Here is a 19,552-nt window from a genome sequence, read left to right as displayed (position 1 = left end):
ATGGTGGGCTGTTGCGGCGGCTGCTGCTGTTCTGGTTGCGGTGGCTGCTGCTGTTCTGGTTGCGGCGGCTGCTGCTGTTCTGGTTGCGGCGGCTGCTACTGTTCTGGTTGCGGCAGCTGCTGCTGTTCTGGTTGCGGCGGCTTGACACTGATCTGCTGAGTTTGCGCGTGCGTTGAACTTGATTGTGTACTACTTTGCGGTAATGACATTTCTTGAACATCGCTGCTCGTTAGTAGACTGGCTACCTCTGCGACACTAAAGCCCTTGGGCCTAGGTTGGTGGGTTTTGACCGCTGTGCTGCTCCCAGCTTGGTTCCCGGACAATGCTTTGGTGCCAAAAAAACATTGGCCGGCACACCACCAGTCGTGGTTAATGGCACTTCCTTTTTCTGTTCCTTCTTCTCACCGGCAACTTTCTTGGTACTGGACCTGGTGCCTTTCTTTGGGGCCATCTTCTTCAGATGTCAGGCAGATGCACAACAAGTTCTGGTCACACGTGGGCGTGATGCACAGCAGGACTTCTGTCTGGTTGGCAGTACAACGGGTAGCCAGGTGATGCCGATGACACCTCCTACTCTGTCTTTTGTGCACCTAAAAGCAAAGAAGACAGGAGAAGAACATCAGTGAAATGTTGCATTTGTTGTTGTGGTTCAGTTACTTAATACTGTACTAGTGCAAACAAAAGATAGTCTAGCCATTTATGACTATTTTTTTTAACTAGAGCTATGTTATACTACTAGTACTGTGTACAGCCACACAGTACACTCTCAGGAAGGATAGGAAAGTTAATAATAAACAACAAAATAAAAATCTAATGGAAGTGGGTTGGACCATTGCATTATTTGAGCATCTCAGCATCCATGGAGCTGCTGCTGGCAAAGGGGGTGGATGGATGGAAGCAGTAAGCCAAAGAGCCAATAGGAAAACCATGCAGGCCTATGGCAAAAGCAGGACACTAATACTCACAGTCCAAACACCCAAAAAGGCCACCACCCACATGGACACACACAAATCACAAAGAAGCCGGGGGCCTGGGAAACACCAGGAGCTGACAAAAGGCCTATAAAAGCCAGGTAAAGGATGCCTGCTAAAGCACACTGCTCTGACTTTTTAATGCAACAAAAGGTAGGAACATTCACAGGCCCCAAAAAGCTCTGCAGGGTGCATGCATTGCACACCAACACACCAGTGACCAGACACATAAAAAAGCATGGATTGTCTTTAAGACAACCAACATCAGCAAGGCCACCCCCCAAAAAGCACACTTCCCCAACTCAATCCAATGCCATCCATGCCCTAAATGAAGTCTAACTTCAACAAATCACATAGAAAACACTTGATCAATAAAGCTGTGGCTACCTGCTCTGATCCTAGTGGATGAAAAAGCAGGCCTGTTGGCAGACAAGGCCAGGCAAGCTTGCAGGCCTAGGCCTCAAAATGGCCACCAGCCACATGGCCAGGCCAAACAACATCAGCAAGGCCACCCCCAAAAACACACTTCCCCAACTCAATCCAATGCCATCCATGCCCTAAATGATGTCTAAATTCAACAGATCACATAGAAAACAGTAGATTAATAAAGCTGTGGCTACCTGCTCTGGTCCTAGTGGATGAAAGCAGGCCTGTTGGCAGACAAGGCCAGGCAAGCTTGCAGGCCTAGGCCTCAAAATGGCCACCAGCCACATGGCCAGGCCCAACAACATCAGCAAGGCCACCCCCAAAAACACACTTCCTAAACTCAATCCAATGCCATCCATGCCCTAAATGGTGTCTAAATTCAACAGATCACATAGAAAACAGTAGATTAATAAAGCTGTGGCTACCTGCTCTGGTCCTAGTGGATGAAAGCAGGCCTGTTGGCAGACAAGGCCAGGCAAGCTTGCAGGCCTAGGCCTCAAAATGGCCACCAGCCACATGGCCAGGCCCAACAACATCAGCAAGGCCACCCCCAAAAACACACTTCCTAAACTCAATCCAATGCCATCCATGCCCTAAATGATGTCTAAATTCAACAGATCACATAGAAAACAGTAGATTAATAAAGCTGTGGCTACCTGCTCTGGTCCTAGTGGATGAAAGCAGGCCTGTTGGCAGACAAGGCCAGGCAAGCTTGCAGGCCTAGGCCTCAAAATGGCCACCAGCCACATGGCCAGGCCCAACAACATCAGCAAGGCCACTCCCAAAAACACACTTCCTAAACTCAATCCAATGCCACCCATGCCCTAAATGGTGTCTAAATTCAACAGATCACATAGAAAACAGTAGATTAATAAAGCTGTGGCTACCTGCTCTGGTCCTAGTGGATGAAAGCAGGCCTGTTGGCAGACAAGGCCAGGCAAGCTTGCAGGCCTAGGCCTCATCCATGCCCTAAATGGTGTCTAAATTCAACAGATCACATAGAAAACAGTAGATTAATAAAGCTGTGGCTACCTGCTCTGGTCCTAGTGGATGAAAGCAGGCCTGTTGGCAGACAAGGCCAGGCAAGCTTGCAGGCCTAGGCCTCAAAATGGCCACCAGCCACATGGCCAGGCCCAACAACATCAGCAAGGCCACCCCCAAAAACACACTTCCCCAACTCAATCCAATGCCATCCATGCCCTAAATGATGTCTAAATTCAACAGATCACATAGAAAACACTTGATCAATAAAGCTGTGGCTACCTGCTCTGGTCCTAGTGGATGAAAGCAGGCCTGTTGGCAGACAAGGCCAGGCAAGCTTGCAGGCCTAGGCCTCAAAATGGCCACCAGCCACATGGCCAGGCCCAACAACATCAGCAAGGCCACCCCCAAAAACACACTTCCTCAACTCAATCCAATGCCATCCATGCCATAAATGATGTCTAAATTCAACAGATCACATAGAAAACACTTGATCAATAAAGCTGTGGCTACCTGCTCTGGTCCTAGTGGATGAAAGCAGGCCTGTTGGCAGACAAGGCCAGGCAAGCTTGCAGGCCTAGGCCTCAAAATGGCCACCAGCCACATGGCCAGGCCCAACAACATCACAAAGGCCACCCCAAAAAACACACTTCCCCAACTCAATCCAATGCCATCCATGCCCTAAATGTGCTTGAAAATGAAATACATTCAAAAAACAAAAGGAACAGTTGCTTCATCATGCACACACACCCATGAGGCCATGCCCATGGCTAGCTCGGGCCTACTACTACAACCCACAAAATTAAAAAAAAAAAAAAAAGGAATGATGATAATTAATTAATTATCAAAAATAAATTGTAGTTACAACAACTGCAATGCCCACAATCAAACACAACAACCACTTACTTGTAAAATATCCTATTCCAAAAATCCTGAAATCCAATTGCAATGATGCAGCAGACAAAAAGAGTGATCTTTCCAGCTCCAAATCCAAAGGCAGAATGAGCAGGAGATGGACAAAGCACTGGGAGGAGCCTGCTGGACAGGAACAGGAAGTTGGAGATTCTGTGTCACATCCTCCCTCTCTCCACCTTTTAAAAAAAATGACTCCTTGCACAAAAAAGCAAAGTCAAATGTCAATGTAAGGAGTTCTTTTCATCCAAAATCAGCATTTGCAGATGGTTTCATGCTGCTAGAGCCGATATTCCTCTCCAAATTGTAAATTTCACGTTGTTGAGTTCTCGAGCTTCACATTACTTCCGCCGGCGTGTCGAAAACGATATGATCGCGTTCTCTTCTTTGTCCCTGTCGCGTTGGATATGACGTGTTCGCGGTCTCTTTCTCCTGTTCGCGTTCGATTACACGTGCCCGCGTCCTCATCCTCTGGCTCGCGATGTAGAAAGACATGTTCGAGATCTCAATCTTCTCATAACTCGCGCGGTGCATGATCGCGAGAAGAAAGACGTGATCGCGCGACAAATGACGTGATCGCGTGACAAATGACATTAATGCGGCCGCGAACTCTCGCGAGACAGCGCAAAATGGCTACCAAAATCCAACATCTCGTTGAGAACGCGACCGGGTCAAGAAAACTTGTCAGAGAACGCAGGGATTCAGGTAAGGCGATCGCGCGCGCGCGAGAATGTATTATTTTACAGCGCGAGCAAGAAACAAATTATCGCTAAGCTGCGGAATGCGGAAATTTTGACATTTTCGCGCTTTCCGCGGAACGCGAAAATGCCAAAATATCGCAATTTCCGCGAACGGAACGGAATTTTGGCCCAGGCCTAGTTCAAACCTCCCAGCCACTTGCAATTAAACTCCAATATATAGTTGGTCTCTAACCGTCGTAGAGAAGCTTCCCTGTCCCCTCCTCTCTTTGTTATAGGGATTGATTCAATAGCAAAATAGTAGAGGAATCGGGGGTCACTGTTGTGTGTGGTTTCGAAGTGTCTTGCAACGGGATAGTTCTGATCCTTATTGGTTATTGCCCTTAAATGCTGTAGGATGCGCTTATGTACTGCCAATTTGGTACTCCCTATATATTTTAAGTGACAGTCACATTCCAGGACAAACACACAGTATTCAGTTTTGCATGTCAAGTGTTGTTTAATTTCTCTGATATTATCAGAGAAAAATGTCCTGTAGGTTTTAGTATTGGTTCCAAATTGGCATGCCCTACAGCTGGAGCATTTATAAAATCCCTTTCTGGTAGGTAGCCAACTCTCCTTTTGAAAGTTCTCCTGACTGTTTCTCGCCAACACATTGCCCATACTTGTAGATTTACGAAAAGCTATGGCAGGGTTTGGGGGCATTAGGTCACCTATCACTGGGTCATCTCGAACGAAATGCCAGTTACGCCTGACAATATTCCTCAACTCCTTTTCTTGTTTTGAGTAGGTTAGAATTAGACGAACTGGCTCCAACTTTTCATTTCCTGTCTCTATTTTGTATTGAAGGAGTTCTTCCCTTGGCTTAAGCTGTGACTTAGTCATAGCTGCTTCGACTACTCTGGGACTGTACCCTCTATCTAAAAACCTTGCCTGGCTTTCCTTTTGTTTTACTATCATGTCCAATGGATCACTACAGATGCGTCTGATGCGGAGCATCTCCCCATAAGGTATGCTGTTTATCAAGTGTTTGGGGTGTGCACTCTTGGCATGTACTAGTGTATTGCCCGCAGTGGGTTTTCTAAAAATGGTAGTTGTTAATATATTGTTATGTACTAAAACCTGTACATCTAAAAATGTCACTGAGCATTTACTGATGTTAAAAGTAAAATTAAGATTTAGATCATTGTGGTTAATATCCTCTACAAATTGTAAAACACTCTCCTCAGTTCCTCGCCAAACAATAAATAAATCATCGATAAAGCACATCCAGGAGACTATATTGCATTTACAGGTTTGTTCATATTTACGCTTGAGGACCCGCTCCTCCCACCAGCCCATAAACAAACAGGCATAGCTGGGGGAAAAGCTGGCCCCCATAGCCACGCCTTGCACCTGTTGATAAAATTGGCCATTGAAGAGGACGTAATTATTTTCTAAACAGAAAGATAACATGTTTAACAACATTCGTGTATGTTCTGTATGTTCGATTGATCTCCTGCTCAAGAAGTATTCAACTGCTCTTAAACCATCCATATACCTAATGCATGTATACAAAGATGTCACGTCTAGTGTTACTAATAATAGATCTGTATTCCAAGTTAGATCCTTAATTTTGTTGAGAAAGTCACTAGTGTCTTGTATATATGAATCTAGCTTCTTCATGTGAGTCTGTAAAAAGTAATCTATGTATTTGGAAAGATTTTCTAGCGGCCCATTGCATGCTGCAATAATTGGTCTTCCCGGTGGAATGGTTAGACTTTAGTGGACCTTAGGTATAAAATATATATACGGTACCAGTGGATGTTCTTTTTTTATAAACCTATATTCATCCCAGCTCAAGAGTCCCAAACCTTTCCACGCTAACAAACTTTGGAATAACATATCTTGCATGTACTTTTTCTGTAACATTCGACGTCATTTAGTTGACTGTATGCTTCCTTAAGATAATCCGATACTGGCCATAACACAATATTTCCACCTTTGTCCGAATTTCTTATTATCAAGTCCCCTTTCTGCAGTTTCTCCATCAACTGTTGGTATTTTCTTTCCTCGTTTGAATATTTTTTCTTTTGTCTGTTGTTCGTGAGGGTCAGTTTTTTGATTTGCGCCACAACATGTTCGCTGAACGCATCCAAGCCATCACTTGATGAACTAGGGATAAATTTAGATTTCGGTTTAAAATGGGTTTCTGATTTCTTTTGACCCATAAATGCTGCTGCTTCCTGCATATTGCTGTTATCCCCCGAAGCTAATTGGCACATATCCTGCAAAAGGCCCAAATCTGAGATCTTCAATCCCGGAGCCTCAATTTCATTTGTCGGATTTGTTGCGTGCTCTAAGGATGTTCTTTGTAAATGAAATTTTTTAAGCTTCAGTTTGCGGATAAATTGATACACATCAGCTCTTGTTTTGGTATATTGGAAATTTGATTCCGGGCAAAAACTTAGTCCCAAACATAGTAGTTGTCTTTCCGCTTCCGACAGTTCAATTGTACTAAGATTTATGATGGATTTGGTTTTCCCATCTTCTAATACACTGCCGGTGCTTGATACAACTTTTTCCTTAACTTCTAGTACCTGCGACCTCTGCCCCGACCCCGCTTCTTTTGCTCTACATCGTTTATGGGCCTGGCATCTCCCCCTTCTACTCTGGCATCTTGTTTTGCCTTTACTCCTTGCGGGCGTGGTCTCAGTGTATCCCTCCTGCTTTGTTTCAGAACGTCCAATTCTTCCCCCATGTCAATTTTACTCCAGTTGTTCTATTGGCACTCTCACTGTCTGATTCACTTTCAGGTGCCGAGCTGGAGAGTGAAGACAGTTCCACTTGCTGTTGTTGTACCCCTTTGTTTCCTTGGATGCGTTTTTTTGCTGTGGCCGCCCTAAGTGAATCATAGCGGCGTGCAAAGGTAAATATATATATAGATATATATATATAGATAGATATATATATATATATATATATATATATATATATATATATATATATATATATATATTACCTACTGGCGGTCGCCAGTAGGTAGTTATAGTTAGGACCACGTTTCCATAGGAAATCCGCAACATTCTATTTTGAATAACTTTTGCGCCGGTCGACGAATCCTCGCGAATTTTTCAAAATAGGTGGGGCGCTACGCTCCGCTCCTACCCTGAAAGTCTCGGGGGGATTCGTCAAGCGGGGGCTGAGATAAAAGGGGGGTCCCAAAACGCGTTTTTCCCATGCATTTTTCCATAGGACCTTTAGACAGGGCTACAGCCCGAACGGCTGAACAGAATTACTAGAAATTTGGCAGAGAGGTAGTCCTCAGGTCAAGGAAGTGTCTTTTGTAGGTTTGGTGTAAATCTGTTCAGTAGATTCTGAGAAAATAGCCTTTAAATCAATATATATATCTGAGCCAGCTTACGGTGCGCTTACGGTACGCTTACCGTACGCGTACGGTGGCGTGCGCAAGCGAGATTCTGATTGGCTCTTAGATCTTAGTAAACATTCGAATCGGCCGAAACCAGGAAGCGGCGGCCGCCATTTTCTCTCTCGCACTGAGAGTGATGATTAAAATACAAAGCTTAAAAACATGTAAAGGGGCTGTTTTGACAGCTCCAAAACACCTAGCCATGTTGAGGGAGTCCCCAAAGATCCCCCAAGGCCAAAAACGGATTTTTTTTTTTTCGCTAATTTCGCCGATTACGCTTACCGTACGCGTACGGTAAAAAAATATTAAAAAAAAAAATTATCCACACTCTCCCCACCCCGTGTGCAAAACGTGCCCGAAAGGCACCTTTTGTGCATGGCTTATAACAGATGCGAAAAATTAAAATATTACCTTTCAAAACGAAGTGCATCATATGTCCTCCATGTGCGCACGGTGCGCGAAGCGCATCGTGCGTACATGGCCCATCTAGCGTAACGTGGGCACGCGGTGCGCGTAGCGCACCGCGTGCCCACCGTGCGTGCATGGCACTAACTGCGTAAAGTGGGCGCGCGGTGCGCGAAGCGCACCGCGTGCTCACTGTGCGCGCACGGTGCTCGAAGCGCACCGTGCGCACACGGAACGAACTGCGTTAAGTGGGCGCGCACGCCACGAATGGTGTAAAGTAACTTAGCATTTAAAAAAACGTACAAATTCACTGAAAAAACCATAGGTTTCACACACGTTATAGTTAGGAATTAGCATTTAAAAAACCTTGCAAATTCACTGAAAAAACCATAGGTTTCACACATGTTATAGTTAGCGGAAATTTTACTGATAAAAAACCAATGAAATTCCCCCGTTATAGTTAGTGCAGGCAACTATAACTCACGCGACCGCAATCCTCTGCTGATGACATATGTGTCTTTATGAAAAAAAAATATTTGTAATATATGTATAGCTAAAAATGTATGGAAGAAGACATGGGTAAATAAGTGTCTAAATACAGTATTAGCATCAGCAGAGGATTGCGGTCGCGTGAGTTATAGTTGCCTGCACTAACTATAACGGGGGAATTTCATTGGTTTTTTATCAGTAAAATTTCCGCTAACTATAACATGTGTGAAACCTATGGTTTTTTCAGTGAATATATATATAAATATATATATATATATATATATATATATATATATATATATATATATATATATATATATATATATATATACCAAGGTGTATTAAAGAATGAGTGGCTGTATAAGTGTCCGAATGGATGATTTAGTAGGTGCGTGACTGTATGAGTGGCCGATTAGGCATGTTTTACTGAATGCATGCGTTAGTGGCAAATCTGTGCGAATGTCTGTATCATATATATATGTGTATATATATATATATATATATTCACTGAAAAAACAGTAGGTTTCAGGCACGTTATAGTTAGGAATTTGCATTTAAAAAACCTTAGAAATTCACTGAAAATAAACCATAGGTTTCAGGGGCGTTATAGTTAGCTGGACATTTCACTTGTACAAAACCATTGAAATTCCCCCGTTATAGTTAGTTCAGCTAACTATAACTCGCATGCCCGCAATGCACTGCTGATGACGTCACATATTACATCGCTCATGACATGGTGAGGGACATCACTCATGACATGAAGCCTTGTTGCAAAATCATCCTGTACCCTCAACTTTTTCAAACGGGTACTGGTGGTAACTGAGTCTCACTAACCAGTCCTAGAGCCAGTGCTATGTTAAAGGACACTTGGAATACAGTGGAAACACCTACATACACTAGGGAACACTATGCGTTGGGGTCCCCCTGTGATTAGCATGACCTCCTCTGTAAGCCCCTAGTAAATAATAGGGCAGGGGGTTTAAAACTGCCTCTTAAAATGCACCACGGGGTGCGTTTGCACACTGGTGAAGGGGGGGCCTGAGATGACATGTGTGCAAACACGACCTGTGGGCGTTTTAATTTGGGGGATAAAGTTCCCTTGAATCCTGAGGGTCCCTGGGGGCCAACTAACTCACCAGGTATGTCCAGTAAGTGCCACACAGTTGCAACGCAGCTCTGTGGTGCTTACTGGAGGTACATGGTGGACTAGTTGGACCCAGGGACTCTCAGGATTAAAGAGGACTTAATTCCCCAACTTAAAATGCGCCACAGGGCGTGTTTACAAACGTCACCTCAGGCACCATCCCCTCCCTTCCCCACTGTGTAAACACGTCCTGTGCCTGTTTCAATTTGGGAGATTAAGTCCCCTTGAATCCTGAGGGTTCCTAAGGTACAACTAGCCCACTAGGTACCTCCAGTAAGCGCCACAGAGCTGCGTTGCAAAGAGGTGTAAAAAGGAGCACGGCCTAGGCCACCTTTCTGCAACGCAGCTCAGTGGCGCTTACTGGAAGCAACTGGTGGGCTAGTTGGCCCCCAGGGGCCCTCAAGATTGAAGGGGAATTATTTCCCCAACTTAAAACAAGCCACAAGGCGTGTTTGCATACGTCACCTCAGGCCCCGTCCCCTCCCTTCACCACTGTGCAAACACGCTCTGTGGCTGTTTTAAGTTGAGAGATTAAGTCCCCTTGAATCCTAAGGGTCCCTAAGGTACAACTAGCCCACTAGGTACCCCCAGTAAGCGCCATAGAGCTGCGTTGCAGAGAGGAGCACGGCCAGGTACCGCCTGTAAGCGCCACAGAGCTGGCTTGCAGAGAGGTGTAAAAAGGGGCACGGACTAAACCACCTCTCTGCCACGCAGCGCAGTGGCGCTTACTGGAAGCACCTGCTAGGCTAGTTAGCACCCATTGGCCCTCAGGATTGAAGGGGAATTATTTCCCTAACTTAAAACGCGCCACAGGGCGTGTTTCCACATGTCACATCAGGCCCCGTCCCCTCCCTTCACCACTGTGCAAACACGCCCTGTGGCTGTTTTAAATTGGGAGATTAAGTTCCCTTTAATCCTGAGGATCCCTGGGGTGCAACTAGCCCACCAGGTACCTCCATTAAGCGCCACAGAGCTGGGTTGCAGAGAGGTGTAAAAAGGGGCACGGACTAAACCACCTCTCTGCCACGCAGCGCAGGGGCACATAGTGAAAGCACCTGGTTCGCTAGTTTGCCCCCTGGGGGTCTCAGGATTGAAGGGGAATTATTTCCCCAACTAAAAACGAGCCACAGGGCCTGTTTGCACACGTCACCTCAGGCCCCGTCCCCTTCCTTCACCACTGTGTAAACGCGCCCTGTGGCCATTTTGAGTTGGGAGTTTAAGTCGACTTAAGTCCTGAGGGTCCCTAAGGTACAACTAGCCCACTAGGTACCCCCAGTAAGCGCCATAGAGCTGCGTTGCAGAGAGGTGTAAAAAGGAGCACGGCCTGGACCACCTTTCTGCACCGCAGCGCAGTGGTGCTTATTGGAAGCACCTGGTAGGCTAGTTAGCCCCCATTGGCCCTCAGGATTGAAGGGGAATTATTTCCCCAACTTAAAACGCGCCACAGGGCGTGTTTGCACATGTCATATCAGGCCCCGTCCCCTCCCTTCACCACTGTGCAAACACGCCCTGTGGCTGTTTTAAGTTGGGAGATTAAGTTCCCTTTAATCCTGAGGATCCCTGGGGTGCAACTAGCCCACCAGGTACCTCCATTAAGCGCCACAGAGCTGGGTTGCAGAGAGGTGTACAAAGGGTGTACAAAGGGGCGTGGCCTCAGAACACCTCTTTGCAACGCAGCTCCCTGGCGCATACTGGAGGTTCCTGGTGGGCTAGTTGGTCCCCAGGGACCCCCAGTATTCAAGGGGAATTAGTTTGCCATCTCCAAACGCACCACGGGTGGCGTTTGCAGAGTGGTGCAGGGAGGGGGCAGTGCCTCCGCGCGATGCCAGTCTTTTTTTTATTGTTTTTTTAAAGCAGGGGGTCTGTGTGGCCCCTGTTCTTTTCCTAAATATTTGGCCCTGGGGACCCCATCCCCCAGGGCATGGCCATTTATTTTTTTATAATAGATTTGGAGGGGGGCTGCGTTGCCCCTCTCCTCAGGCCACTTATGGCCCCGGGTACCCATCCCCCAGGGCCGGCCTTTCCTTAATTTATTTATTTTTATTTTTGTAATATTTGGGGAAGGGGGCTGCATGGCCCCCCTCCCGGGCCAGAAATAGCCCCTGGGACCCAAATCCCCCAGGCTGGTCCTCTCCTTTGTGGACCATGGGGGGGTCCCCAATACCCCCACGGTCCCGCCGTTCCCCGCATCCTTCAGGAGCCGGCATTGCTTTTCCACATGGGGAGCTGCTAAGATGCAGCTCCCTGTTTTTGGAAGCGAGAGCAGGTTTCCTGCTCTCTCTTCCAAAAACCAAAGCAGTTTGCTATGGCAGGGCGGGAGCCGCGAGACTCCCGCCCTGCCATAGCAAACTACAGTGTCTCGGGGGTGGGCACCCTGGCACACTGCAGGAGCTGGCCCTGGGGGGTGGCGGTCACCAGGGCCATCACAGGGCTCCAGGAGGGGGGCCATGTGGCCCCCCCCACCTTTTTCAAACTCCCGGGGGTGGCGGTCCTCGGGGCTTGGGGGGCTTGGATGCCCCCCCACATTAAAAATAAAAGCCCCGGGGGGTGGCGGTCCCTGGGGGGGCCTTTGAACCCCTGACTCAATAAATTCAAAAGCCCGGGGGTGTGGCGGTCCCCGGGGCTGCGGGGGCTGTGAGCCCCCCACATATTTTCAAAAAGCCCCAGGTGGTGGCAGTCCCCAGGGCTGGGGGGCCCCTTTGGGCCCCCATCACAATTAAAACAATGCCCCCGGGATTTGGCCCACCCGGGGGCTAAATAGCAACGAAGCGCGGGAGCCCGCGCTTCGTTTTTGTTTTTTTTCTCGGCAGGATCCGTGCACCCTGCGTGGATTTTGACGATTAAAAAAAACAATTGGGGGGGCCTGGGGGTTCTTGTGGTTTGGAGTGTTGACAGCCAATTAGCATAAAGCTCTTGATCGGGAGGGTACGCGGATCCACTGCGGCCATAGATTTGACTATGTTTTTACTTTTGATTTTCTCAGCAACTACTGAACGGATTTACACCATTTAACAAAAAGGGTTCTTTCTGAACCAAGAACTACCTCTTTGCCAAATTTGGTGTAGTTCCGTTCAGCAGTTCGGGCTGAAGCCCCGGCTAAAGTTTCCTATGGGAAATTGCATGGGTTAAACACGTTTTGGGACCCCCTTATTTCTCGGCCCCCGCTTAACGAATCATCCCGAAACTTTCAAGATAGGAGCGGACCGGAGTGCCCCACAAGTTTTGAAAATTTCGCAAAGATTCGTCAACCGGCGCCAAAGTTATTGGAAATAGAATGTTGTGAATTTCCTATGGAAAATAGGTTCTAACTATAACTATCTACTGGTGACTGCCAGTAGATTATATATATATATATATATATATATATATATATATATATATATATATATATATATATATATATATATATATATATATATATATATATATATATAGATAGATAGATATAAAACATATTTAAACTTTACAGAAACATCAGTGTCATCAGTGACGTCATTTGAGATGTCATCAGTGATGTCACTGACTATGTCATGAGTGATATAATATGTGACGTCATTAGCAGTGTATTGCGGGGGGGCAAGTTATAGTTAGCTCAACAAACTATAACGGCCAAATTTCTCTGGTTTTGTACGAGTGAAATGCCCAACTAACTATAACGTCCCTGAAACCTATGGTTTTTTCAGTGAATTTCAAAGGTTTTTTAAATGCTAATTTCTAACTATGCCTACAGAGATAGGACATGAGCAGAAAGAGGAAGAAAGGCACAGAAAGAAGCAATAGAAATGCAGAAATAACCAACAGAGGTGCAGAAAGAGGCCTTGTTGCAAAGTCATCCTGTGCCCCCAACTTTTTGCTGTTGGATACTGGTGGTAACTGACTCTGCCTAACCAGGCCTAGTGCTATGCTAAAGACACTTAGTTAGGGGTGGGCGTAGTTCGCGAAGTAGCACTTCGCGAAGCTACGCAAAGTGAAGTTCGCACTACGCGAGCTACGCGTAGCACTTCGCGAACTGCGTAGTAACATGTTCGCACTGTGCCAGATGTCGTTTTCAATGATTGCACAGTGCGGACAAGCAACCGGCACTGTGCAATCATTGAAAATGGCATCTTGCACTGTGCGAACTGGTAGTTTCTCATCGCGAGCGGTCGCGAGCATACGCGACCACTCGCAATGAGAAACCTGACATCCTCGCGTTGGGAATCTCGCCGGGAGGTTTATTTTCCTTGTTCGCGATCGCCAACTTGATGTTGCTGATCGCGAACAAGAAAAAATTCTCGCCGGGATATCATTTTGCTTGCTCGCGGTCGCCAACTTGACGTTGAGGACCGCGAGCAAGCAAAAAATGACCGCAGCACTACGCAACACTACGCTACGCGTGTTCGCACTGTGCTACGTGCAGTTCGCGTGGTGCGAAGTAGCGCGAACTTCGCAATCTACGCGAGCGTAGCGTAGTGCTTCGCCCAGGCCTACTTAGAATACAGTGAAAACACCTACATACACTAGGGTACACTATGGGTTGGGGTACCCCTGTGATTGACATGACCTCCTCTGTAAGGCCATAGTACATAAAAGGGCAGAGGGATTAAAACTGTCTCTAAGTCAGAGGTGCAGAAACATTCTTCTTTAACTAGTAGTCACGTTTGCAGAGTGGTAGAGAAAGGGTGCTAGGCCTCCGACCAGCGCTCAGGAATTCCTCTGCGTAGGACTTACAGGAGGTACCAGGAGGGCTTCTTGGCCTCCAAAGTCCCTCAGGAGTAAAGTGGACTTCATTCCCCATCCCGTAGTCTGCTAGGAGGCATGTTTGCAGAGTGGTGGAGAAAGGGTGCATGGCCTCCGAAGACGTCTTAGCAATCCTACTGTGTGGGACTTACTGGAGGTTACAAGAGGGGTACTTGGCCCCGAAAAACATCCTTGGGGGCCAACTACCCCTCCTATTACCTCCAGTAAGTACCACACAGCAGGATTGCTACGTTTTCATAACAGGCCATGCCCCCTTTGCCCACCACTCTGTAAACGTGCTCCCTGGCTCGCTCTTTGATGGGAATTGAAGTCCACTTCACTGCTGGGGGTCCTGAGGGGCCCACTATCCTACCTCTTACCTCCAGTAAGCCCCACGACGCAGTGGGATTGCTGAGAGGTGGACACAGGCCACGCCCCCTTTCTCTGCCACTCTGCAAACGCGCCTCCCGGCATGCTATTGGTTGGGGGACGAAGTCCCCTTTCCTCATGAGGGTCCCTGGGGGACAACTAGCCTACCAGGTACCTCCAGTAAGTCCCTCACAGCTGTTGCTGAGTCTGAGGCCATGCCCCCTTTTTACATCACTCTGCAAACGCTGCTCCTGGCGCACTGCTGCTCGGGGGATAAAGTCCATTTGTGTCCTGAGGTCCTCAGGACACAGGAGGACCTCATCGCCCCACCAGCATTGCCCCAAGAGGCGCGTTTGCAGAGTGGTGTAAAAAGGGGCGTGGCTTCGGACCACCTCTCTGCAATCCAGCTGTATGGTGCTTACTGGAGGTACCTGGTGGGCTAGTTGGCCCCCAGGGACCCTCAGGATTCAAGGGGACTTAATTCACCAACTTAGAACGCGCCATGGGGTGCGTTTGCAGAGTGGTGCAGGGAGGGGGCGAGGCCTCCGACGAGATGACGGCTTTTTTTTTATATATCTTTTTAGAAGGGGGGCTGTGTGGCCCCCCTACTTTTAGTATTATAGGGACACTGGGGACCCCAATCCCCCAGGGCCTGACCCTTTTATAAAAAGAAAAATTAAAAAAACGGGAAGGGGGCTGCGAGGCCCCCCTCCCGAGGCCGATTTCAGCTCCGGAGACCCCATCCTCTGGGGCATGGCCTCCTTTTTTAAATATATTGATAGTGAAGGTCCCTGGTCCACTTTTGGCCCCGGGGACCCATCCCCCGGGGCATGGCCTCTTTTAAAAAAAAAATATTTATTGGGAAGGGGGACCGTGCGGCTCCCCTTCCCTAGGCCACTATTGGTCCCGGGGACCCCATCCCCCGGGGTTGGCCTCTTTTTTAAAAATAATTAAAGGGAAGGGGACCGAGATGTCCCCCTCCTGGGCCACTATTGGCCACGGGAACCCCATCCCCCGGGGCATGGCCTCTTTTAAAAAAATAAAACCAAATTAAAGGGGAGGGGGGCCGAGTGGCCTCCCTCCCGGGCCACTTCTGGCCCCAGGGATCCCATTTACTGGGGCCAGCCCTCAGCATTGGGGACTGTAGGGGGAGCCCCAATGCCCCAACGGTCCCAGCCAGCTCCACGCCTCCTGCGGGAGCGGGCATTGGTTTTAGACAAGGGGACCGGCTGGCATGCAGCTCCCCTTGTCCAAAAGCAATCTGCTTTGCTTTTTCAAAGTGAGAGCAGGTTTCCTGCTCTCGCTTCAATGAAGCAAAGCAGGGTTTGCTATGACTCCCGCCCTGCTATAGCAAACAGCAATGTCCCGGGGGTGGGCACCCCGGGACATTGCATGAGCTGGCCCTGGTGGGTGGTGGTCCTCAGGGCCATAAAGGGCTCCATTAGTGGGACCGTGCGGCCGCCCTCCAACATGTAAATAGCCCCGGGGAGGTGGTGGTCCCAGGGGCATAGTGGGGGGGTCTGGAGCCCCTCACACTAATTATTAATTACAGCCCAGGGGAGGTGTCGGTCCACAGGGATTGGGGGCCCGCGAGGCCACCCCACCCAATTTTAATAAAGCCCCCAGGAGGTGGCGGTCCCTGAGGCTTAGGTGTGCCACAAGGTCTCCTGCCCTTATTTAAATAAAGCCCCGGGGAGGTGGCAGTGTCTGGGCCTGCGGGGGTACCGTGTGCACCCCTGCGCATGAATTATAAAGCCCCGGGGAGGTGGCAGACCCTGGGGCTGTAGGGGTCCCCACGGTTCCCCACATCATAATTTAGAATTGCCTCCAGGACCTAGCCCACCCGTGCTTCATTTTTTGTAATCATTTCGGCCGGATTCGCGCACCCAGCACGAATTCAGCCAAAATTATAAAAAACAAATGCTTTTTGTGGGCCTGGGGGTCCTTGTGGGACCCCCTGAGCAGGCCTAGGGGGTCAGGGTGTTTCTACCCTGGCTGCTTTTCTTGTTTTTTTACCTTTTTTTTACCTTTTTCTCGTGACTCGGTTACAGAGTCACAGATGGCTGCCAACACATTCTGGTTTAGATTGTGGCAGCCAATCAGAGTGCAGCTCGTGCCCCGGAGAGTTCACAAATCCTCCTCGGTGCTCAGATATCGATATTTTTATTTTTTTATTTTTTTAATTTCTCAGGAACTACTGAATGGATTTACACCATTAAAAAACACACGCTTTCTAGACCAAGACCTACCTTTCTGCCAAATTTGTTGTAATTTCGTTCAGCAGTTCGGGCTGTAGCTTTGTCTAACGTTTCCTATGGAAATTAACATGGAGAAACCGCGTTTTGGGACCCCCTTTTTTCTCAGTCCCTGCTTATCGAATCACCTCGAAACTTTCAAGACACGAGCTGACCGGAATGGGCCATTAGTTTTGAAAATTTAACAAAGATTAGTCAACCGGCTCCAAAGATATTGGCAAATCAAAAAACGCTTTACCTATGGATAATAGGTCCTAACTATAACTACCTACTGGCGACCGCCAGTAGGTAATATATATATATATAGTTGTATAACAACTGACGGGAAGGGAGTATATGTCATTGGAACATAGCTAGACACAGTTTTATCTTTACATCATTTTACTGGGAAATAAAGTCATTTATTTAGAATCATGATTTAGTATTTGTTTAATACAACCAGGTTTAGAATTCCGTTCAGGGTCTACATGAGCAATTTATTCATCCATTAATGCACCTCTCCTCCTCTTCCATAATGGGTTTGTTGTTCTTACGTGGTATGAGACGTGGATATACTAAAAATCCAAGGTAGTTGTAGGTTCTACAGTGGGCTTGTTCCCTTTCTGTCTTTCACCTGACCAGACATGTGAGGACATGTAATTCTAAGCCAGAGGCAGATGAAACAAAGACTAATAATCTTCCGGGTCTCACTTCCACGCATGCGCACTGTCAGTGCACGAATCAACCTATTTTCATTACTGTCCTTCCTCTGGGGTACTGCAGGCTCACGCCTCTAATGAGAGCCGCGCTATCACCGTATGTGAAATGGAATGAAACTGGGTTAATTGCCTGCCATAACTACCCCGTCTCACTGTTATAAGCTGTTTCAGGGGAGAAGGCTGGTTTTGTGCTGGTTCCTTCATCTGAAAGAATCTTTAAGATAAGATATTTGGGGTTCAAGTCCAATATAGCGCATATATTTCACTGGTGCAGTAAATCAGTCTGACTTTTTGCATCCTGTCAGGGACTCACTTGGCACTGTTGTCCACAAATGTCTTCTGTCTGTAACTTATAGTGCAAGATATAACTGGATGTAGTTCAGGCGCGCAACAAACATTGGGCTTAAAGGGCTTCAGCCCCCCCATTGTGCGTGGCAGCCCGGGGATGAGACAGCTTCCCGTACATACATACAGCCGCACCCGAGTACTTCACAGGTCTTTAAAAGACCATTTGCTTGTTAATGAGTCTTTGTTGTCTTTTCAAACCTTCCTAGAGCCCGTGCAGCTCTACTTTGCCTATTGCCTGAAGGATTAGACCTCCTGAAATGTTTTCTTCTTCTTTAAAGATGTGAGAGTGCTGTTGATAGTGTGTTTGTGTGTGTGCGGAGTCTGAGAGTGCTATTAGTGCAGTGAGAACTCCCACTCTGTAAGGTGTGTGTGAGTGCCGTTGGTAGTGTGTGACTATTAGTCTGTGAAGGGTGTGTGAGTGCTTCTGATTGTCTGTGGCTATGAGGGGTGTCAGTGCAGGAGGTAGTATGTGCCTCCTATTTTCTAAAGAGGTGAGAGTGATGTCTATAGTGTGAGATAGTGTGTGTGTGCAGAGTCTGAGAGTGCTATTAGTGCCGTGAGAACTCCTACTCTCTGAGGAGTGTGTGAGCGATGTTGATAGTGTGTGACTATTAGTCTGTGATGGATGGGAGACTGCTAATCTGGGAGAGGTGTGACAGTGCTGTCTTGCATGAGAGATAGTGTGTGAGGAGTTAAAGTCCTGTAAGTGGCATGTCACTGCTACTTTCTGAGGAGTGTGTGAGTGCTGTTGGTAGTGTGTGACTATTAGTCTGTGACGGGTGCGTGAGTGCTTCTGGTAGTTTGTGGCTATGAGGGGTGTGAGTGCAGGAGGTAGTATGTGCCTCCTATTCTCTAAAGAGGTGAGAGTGCTGTCTATAGTGTGAGATAGTGTGTGTGTAAGGAGTGTGAGAGTGCTATTAGAAATGTGAGAACTCCTACTCTGTGAGGTGTGTGTGAGTACTGTGACTATTAGTGAGTGACGGGTGGGAGATTGCTACTCTGTGAGAGATGTGAGAGTGCTGTCTCATGTGAGAGATAGTATGTGAGGAGTGAGAGTCCTGTAAGTGGCATGCCACTGCTACTCTGAGGTGTGTGTGAGTGCTGTTGGTAGTGTGTGACTATTAGTCTGTGAAGGATGGGAGACTGCTACTCTGGGAGAGGTGCTAAAGTGCTGTCTAGCGTGAGAGACAGTGTGTGAGGTGTTAAAGTCCTGTAAGTGGCATGCCACTGCTACTCTGAGGTATATATGAGTGCTGTTGGTAGTTTGTGACTATTAGTCTGTGACAGATGTGAGACTGCTACTCTGGGAGAGGTGTGACAGTGTTGTCTAGCGTGAGAGATAGTGTATGAGGAGTGAGAGTTTTGTAAGTGGCATGCCACTGCTACTCTGAGGTCTGTGTGATCAATGCTACTCTGAAGTGTGTGTGATTACTGCTACTCTGAGGTGTGTGTGAGTGCTGTTGGTAGTGTGTGACTATAAATCTGGGACGGGTGGGAGATTGCTTCTCTGGGAGAGGTGTGAGAGTGCTGTCTAGTGTGAGAGATAGTGTATGAGGAGTGAGAGTCCTGTAAGTGGCATGCCACTGCTACTCTCTGAGGAGTGTGTAAATGCTGTTGGTAGTGTGTGCCTATTAGTCTGTGATGGGTGTGTGAGTGCTTCTAGAAGTGTGAGGCTATGAGGGGTGTCAGTGCTGGGGTAGTGTGTGCCTCCTATTGTTTAAAGATGTG

This window comes from Triturus cristatus, chromosome 1_2 (assembly GCF_964204655.1).
Source record: "Triturus cristatus chromosome 1_2, aTriCri1.1, whole genome shotgun sequence".
NCBI classification, from domain to species: Eukaryota; Metazoa; Chordata; class Amphibia; order Caudata; family Salamandridae; genus Triturus; species Triturus cristatus.
This window is presented reverse-complemented; position numbering follows the sequence as displayed.